At 33.0% G+C, this 7,196-nt stretch overlaps 1 long non-coding RNA gene across 1 annotated transcript in view; it reads right to left on the reverse strand.

Moving 5' to 3' along the window:
* Window positions 1-6,094, reverse strand: part of LOC125938705 (uncharacterized) — a 39,248-nt gene extending 33,154 nt beyond the window's left edge. The window contains exon 1 of the long non-coding RNA XR_007462776.1: window positions 6,023-6,094. This is a non-coding gene — a long non-coding RNA (uncharacterized LOC125938705). The remainder of the gene's footprint in view (window positions 1-6,022) is intronic.
* Between the last annotated feature and the right edge of the window lie 1,102 nt (window positions 6,095-7,196).

Consider the following 7,196-nt stretch of genomic DNA (forward strand, 5'->3'; position numbering starts at 1 on the left):
GTCTTTCTCTGACTGACTTATTTCACTTAGCATAATACTCTCTTACTCCATCCGTGTTGTTGCAAATGGCAAGATTTCATTCTTTTTTTATGGCTGAATAATATTCCATCAGTTACATATATCACCTCTTCCTTATCTAGTCATCAGTTGATGGACACTTGAGATGTTTCCATAATTTAGCTATTGTAGATAATGCTGCTATAAACATTGGGAGATCATATTTTCCTTTGAATTAGTATTTTTGTATTTTTTGGGTAAATACCTACTAGTGTAATTACTGGATCCTGGGGTAGTTCTATTTTTAACTTTTTGAGGAAACTTCATACTGTTTGCCAGAGTGGCTTTACCGGTTCTCAGTCTCATCAATATTGCAAGAGGGTTCCCTTTCTCCACATCCTCCCCAACACTTGTTGTTTCTTGTATTGTTGATTTTAGCCATTCTGACAGGTGTGAGGTGATATATCATTGTCTTTTTTATTTACATTTCCCTGATGATGAGTGATGTTCAGCATCTTTTCATGGGTCTGTTGGTCATTTGTATGTCTTCTTTGGAAAAATGTCTGTTCCTATCTTCTGCCTATTTTCGATCAGATTACTTATTTTTTGGTGGTTGACTTTCATAAGTTCTTTATATATTTTAGATACTAACCCCTTACCAGACATGTCCTTTGCAAATATCTTCTCTTAATCCATAGGTTGTCTTTTAGTTTTGTTGATCATTTCCTTCACTGTGCAGAAAATTTTTATTTTACTGTAGTCCCAATAGTTTATTTTTTCTTTTGTTTCCCTTGCTTTAGGTTACGTATCTGGAAAGAAATTGCTATGACTGATGTCAAAGAAGTTACTGTCTGTGTGCTTTTCTAGAACTTTTATGGTTTCTGGTCTCACACTTAGGTCTGTCATCCATTTTGAATTTATGTTTGTATCCAGTGTAAGAAGGTGGTCCACTTTTATTCCTCTGCATGTTGCTGTCCAGTGTTCCCAAAACCATTTGCTGAAAAGACTTTCTTTAGCCCATTGGATATTCTTTACTGCTTTGTTGAAGATTAATTGATCATAATAGTTGTGAGTTCATTTCTGGGTTTTCTATTCGGTTCTATTGACCTACATGTCTATTTTGTGCCAGTACCATACTGTTTTAATTAGTACAGCTTTTAATATAACTTGAAGTCTGGAATTGTGATGCCTTCTTTTCTTTTTTAAGGTTGCTTTGGCTATTTGGGGTCTATTGTGGTTCCATACAAGTTTTAGGATTATTTTTTCTAGTTCTGTGAAGAATGCTGGTGGTATTTGGTAGGGATTACATTAAATGTAGAATATTTTTTAATGTGTAAAAATAAATTTAAATGATAATGCATATTATTAAATAATCCAATTAGAGATTTATGTGTTTTGTGCTGTCAGAATAAAATTCTGTGGCTGTGAAATCAGTTTTGCCATATTGCCATCATTAGTATATAGCTAATATGTCCAATTCTAAACTAAATACTATTCTGATTGTTTAGTGTCATTTAGATCTGTCTCTTACTATTCTTTTACCAGGTATTCTGGTAAAGTTCTGGTCAGTTTACAGATGAACAATTCTAGTTTCTAACTTGGTTGCTCTTAAGCCTCTATATTTTCTCTATAGTTTTACTTTTAACGAAGCGTACAAAATAAAACCATCCTTTTTAATCAGTATTATGGCTACGTTGATCATTTTTAGTATGGTCTGTGTTGAATATTTTTAGGGCAAGTATAGTCTACTTTATTTTCATATTGCCAAGTATGACACCATATTATGCTTAAATTATTGTTTGATAACTCTTCTAAAATTCTTTATTTTTACATGTGCAGTATTTTATATGAATCATTCATCTATGAGTTTAAAATAAAACAATTTCACTGTTTCATTTGGCCAGGGGCATACCTTTTTTCCTCCCCATTAATCTTCTCTTTAAATACTAACTAGCTATATTTCTTCTATGTTTTCAGTTCATATGTTCTAGATTGAATTTCAGTCTGATATCTATTAAAAGAATGTTTATGAAAAATACGATCCCTAAAGAGAATAACTTTAGAGAATTTGTCTATTGTTCCAATGGATTCTGCATACTTTAAATATGATATTTTAAAATCCACAAAATAATTTAGTTTTATGAGAATCCAATGTCCATTTGAAAGAAGGAAAGCCATTTATAGAAATTAATCTAAGGGAAAAATTAATACAATTATCCTTAGACTAAAGCAGGTTCATAATCTCTGGTATGTCAAATGGGATTTCACTCTGTAATAGTAATACATTAAAAAATATGTCTACCAAGTATTGAAAAATGGACTCCAATGGCATAAAAGGAAAACAGAATATATGAAATTATTGACAACATTTTAATTTTCTTTGGAAGTTAACTGAAATGTCCTTATATATTATTAAAATAGAAATTCATACCAAAATTTGCATTTTGAGAGCCATGGACAAACAGCGTTTAACTTTATCCCAGTAATTTCTCTTGGAACTATAATTACAGATTTTTTTTTTCATCAGTCTATTCTCAGTCTGAGATTTCAGTTCTGATTGGTATTGTAGGTTTAATTTCCAGGTGCTAACAGAAGAGCAAAAGAGATAACATTAGTTAAGTGTCTATTGTGTCTATTAAGAGTCATTAAATCTCAGTATAACTTCTCGATTAGGTATATAAAAGAATGAAGATCTTTAAAAAAGTGGCTGTTACAGAAGCATCAGTTATGATAGGCAGAACATGGTAATATAAGTCCATGAGAAAGTAAACAAAACAGACTTTCATCAAATGCAGGGAAATTGATAATCTCAGTAGCACTTAGATCCTCAACATTTATCGTTTTTAACCAAATGCAAAATTTGCATCAGAAATGCTGTGGCTAATTCGTTCTCTCAATTTATTATCGTCAACAGTAACTACTGAGTGGAATTAACTGTGCTAGACTAGAGATTGACAAGAAATTTAATGAGTGTTTATTTTTTAACACAGATCAAATAACATCATTCATGCACACATGGAAATTGTAGTATAAAGAAATGGTGTCATCATCATGAACAACTAAAGTGGAATTTACCATGTGACTCACTGATCCTAAGAATAAAGTCTTTCAAATCCAGTATCATTAAAAATGCTAATATTTCAATTATACAGGCATTCTCTAATGTCCTAAGCATCAGGTCAACAGAAAGATGTGGAAAGCTATAATTTTAGAATTAAAACAAAGATATTAGATCATCATCTTAAACTCAAGCTACTAATAAGATTAAAGGTCATTCTTATCTCTATACTTTAAGAGAATAGTTAACAGTTTTTTTCTAATTATATTTTTTCCTTACAATTTAAATGCCTAGGATATGTAGGGAGGAGAATATGAAATTTACCAAAGGAAAATATAGCTTATTTCTTCTTGTTAAATAATAACTAAATTTTCTGGAAATTTCGTTGGACATGGTCCAAAAAAAAAAAAAAAAAAAGATTTCACTGCTAAGATATTAGTTTCCAGCATCATCAAGAATATGTTCAAATTTGTCTCTGAAATCAATGAGGTGTCCTGCCAAGAACTCTTGATCATAAAACATAAAGTTGTATTGATCTCTCCTCAATGGGGGTGGGGTGGGGTTAAAATGTCTTTTAATAAAAAACAAATGGGTGTGTGAAGATCATAAAATTCTCTGCAAACAATATTCTAAGTCCTATTAACCTCCATGCTATCATGGTTAAGAACAGTTTTCAAACATCACATAATGAAATGATTATACTAAGGCAAGTTTCTGAGGAGAAGAAGGGATGATTAAAACACCAAGAATTTACCAGAGCTGCAAGAAGAGAAGTGTTGAGTGGGTCAGTAGACATATTTACTGTTAAAAAATCTACATAAATGAGCCTAGACAGAGAAAGCATCTGTGAATTTGTTAAATTTGAAAACTCTGAGGAGAATAATAAATATAGCACAGGCAGCATGAAAAAAAAAGTCCGTGAAATTTGGCAGTCTACTGTGCTAAAAGTAGTTGTATGTACAAAAATGGAACCTTGTACAGCTGGCTTAAGTATAAAGAACCAAAATGGAGAGCCAAAAACTCTAGTACATTAAGAGCCCTTATAGAATATTCAATAAAAAATAAGTGTCTATTAATATTAAGGACTGTATTTTGGGCATGTAGTTGAGAAAAAGAAAATACAGGGGTTTAGAAAAATATGTTAGAAGAGACAAAATGATTGATGTGAAAGTAATATCAGTTTATTACCATACACCATCACTGAAATGTATGTGGTCACTATTCATCTAGTATCTTTTAGACAGTGTAGTAGAGTTAGTTAAATCTTACATGCTACATAATAGCAAATAATTATTTTTCTGCTCACAGAAAATGTACCTTGTGAGGAGGATAGGGGCAATGGTTTCTAACACTGGTTATAAACCTATACATTTATTAACATGTTTAATTATTTTAAATTAAATTATTTAGTACCTATTGAAAGTACACATTGAAAGCATTTTAATGTGTTGCAGAGTTTTACATTTCACCAGGTACATAGGACAATGTTGAATGATAATTTTTCAAAACATATCTCCAAACTACTACCATTTTAAATCACTGTCCTACTTCTCTCTTCAGCAGCAAACATTTTAAGAGAGAATTGTACTTGAATCTGTAACTGTCAGAGACAGACTTTTACCATGTTGGTAGAAGCTGAGGTGGGATGGTTTATCTCCTACTTTGACTCTATTGTGAAGACAAGATGTTCATTAGAGTCTACTTGAATCCAAGAAGTTCTCTTACATGACTTCTGTGCCATAGTAAATTTGGGACTGAGTTTAGTCATTTACTCACCTACTCATTTATTACTTCAAAAATATTTATTGTTCCCTATAGTCTGAATTTGTGCTAGGTGCTGGGGATATAGCAGTCACTAGAAAATACAGGGCCCTGCACCTTTTATTTGGGAATAACTGAAAGAGGAATTCTTATTAAATTTAAAAAAAATGACTACATTTAATAAATCATTAAATTACAGACAATGAATCATGAATATCTCCAAGAGAGCAGTATACTATGTATTAGAGTCTACGATTAATATCCTTCTTAAGGGTTGATAATAACTTGCAAGACTACAAGGCTACAACTGTTTTATTCCATTTACTATCTGTCCTCATGCTCTTGGTCTTTCATTTTCTGAAGCTGCTTAGTCCTTATTGATACCATCAGTTGACACATGAGTTGATCATTGTCTCACAGGGCCTCCATCCTCATTTCAAGAGGGACTGCCGACTCCCTCACCAAGTGTGCTAGCATGATATTTCCATCATCCTTAGGGTTTGCTACCCTTGTCACAGAACCTCATAACTGTGTTTGTGTTTTCTCATTCTCCTTTGTCTCTTTCATTTCTTCTGTATGCCTCATGCACTGGGAGGTATACATGGGGATGCTTCCTTTGCTGCCTTTCCTATCCCAGGATATTGGATGGCCTCCCTTCCCTCTCTTTGTCCTCCTCACTTATAGTGTATAATACTCTGTTGTCCAGACTCTTTTTTTCCATCTATTCGTCCATTTTAACTTTCCAATTTTGGTCATGGAAAAAGAAGTTATCTATTCATTTCTCAGTAAACCACATTGTTTTAGGTGAAAAATAGTACCATCCATCCATGCCCTGTGGAAAGGTGCTTAAACTTGATTTTTAAGCACCATTCTTTTCATTTTACAAATGTTCATAGCTGGATAATTGTATTGTGAATCTCACCACAAGCTGTAAATATAGTGATCCACTTAGCACATTGATGCTTTTGGCCTTTGCATGATGGCACACTTCTTTGTACATGGCCCGATTACCGATGGCCACACTGATGATGTCTCTTTTTGGATGCAGCTGGAGAATTTGCCTGTCATCGTTTCTTCAGAATTAACATCTCTAAAAATGAAGTTATCTGAATATTGTCCAAACCATTCAAGGTTTCCTTTTCCTACTCACTTTCCTACTTAAAATATCATCTACTCAAAATAGGCTAAACAAGCTGAGTCCCTTACCTTCATCAATGCTCATCTGCCTTGAAACTCCTAACATCCTGGGGTTTTTAGTTTCACCTGCCCAAACATTTCTTCTTCTTTATTCTAAATTCTAAATTCTAAATTCTAAATTCTAATTCTTCTTTATTCTAAATTTATTCTAAATTCCCTAATAGATTTCCTCATTAACTTTATTCTTATTTAATTTATTCTATTTAATGTTTCAAGTTTTTATTTAAATTCTAGTCAGTTAACATATAGTGTAATTCTAGTTTCAGGAGTAGAATTTAGTGATTTACCACTTACATATAATACCCAGTGTCCATCACAACAAGTGCTCTCCTTAATATCAGAAAGACTCCACCAAAAAATTGCTAGAACTGAAACACAAATTGAGCAAAGTCACAGGATACAAGAAATCTGTTGCATATCTATATACCAATAATGAAGCAGCAGAAAGAGAAATCAAGGAATCAATCACATTTGCAATTACACTGAAAACCATAAGATACCTAGGAATAAAAAGAGGTAAAAGATCTGTACTCTGAAAACTGTAGACCGCTTATGAAAGAACTTGAAGATGACACAAGGAAATGGGAAGACATCCCATGGGATGTTCATGGATTGGAAGAGCAAATATTGTCGAAATGTCAATACTACCCAAAGCAATCTATACATTTAATGCAACCCCTATCAAAATACCACCAGCATTTTTTACAGAGCTAGCACAAACAATCCTAAAATTTGTATGGAACCACAAATGATCCTGAATAGACAAAACAATCCTGAAAAAGAAAAGCAAAGCTGGAGGCATCACAATTCTGGACTTCAAGCTATATTACAAAGCTGTAATCTTCAGGATAACATGGTCCTGGCACAAAAACAGACACATAGATCAATGGAACATAATAGAAAACCCAGAAATGGACCCATAACTATATGGTCAGCCAATCTCAACAAAGCAGGAAAGAGTATCCAATGGGAAACAAAGACAGTCTCTTCAACAAATGGTGTTGGGAAAACTGGACAGCAGCGTGCAGAAGAATGAAAATGGACCACATTTCTTACACCATGCACAAAAATAAATTCAAAATGGATGAAAGACCTAAATGTAAGACAGGAAACCATCTAAATTCTAGAGGAGAACAGAGGCAGCAACCTCTTTGACATTGGCTGGACCAAGTTCTTACTCGAC

The sequence above is a fragment of the Panthera uncia genome (assembly GCF_023721935.1).
Source record: "Panthera uncia isolate 11264 chromosome B2 unlocalized genomic scaffold, Puncia_PCG_1.0 HiC_scaffold_24, whole genome shotgun sequence".
NCBI classification, from domain to species: Eukaryota; Metazoa; Chordata; class Mammalia; order Carnivora; family Felidae; genus Panthera; species Panthera uncia.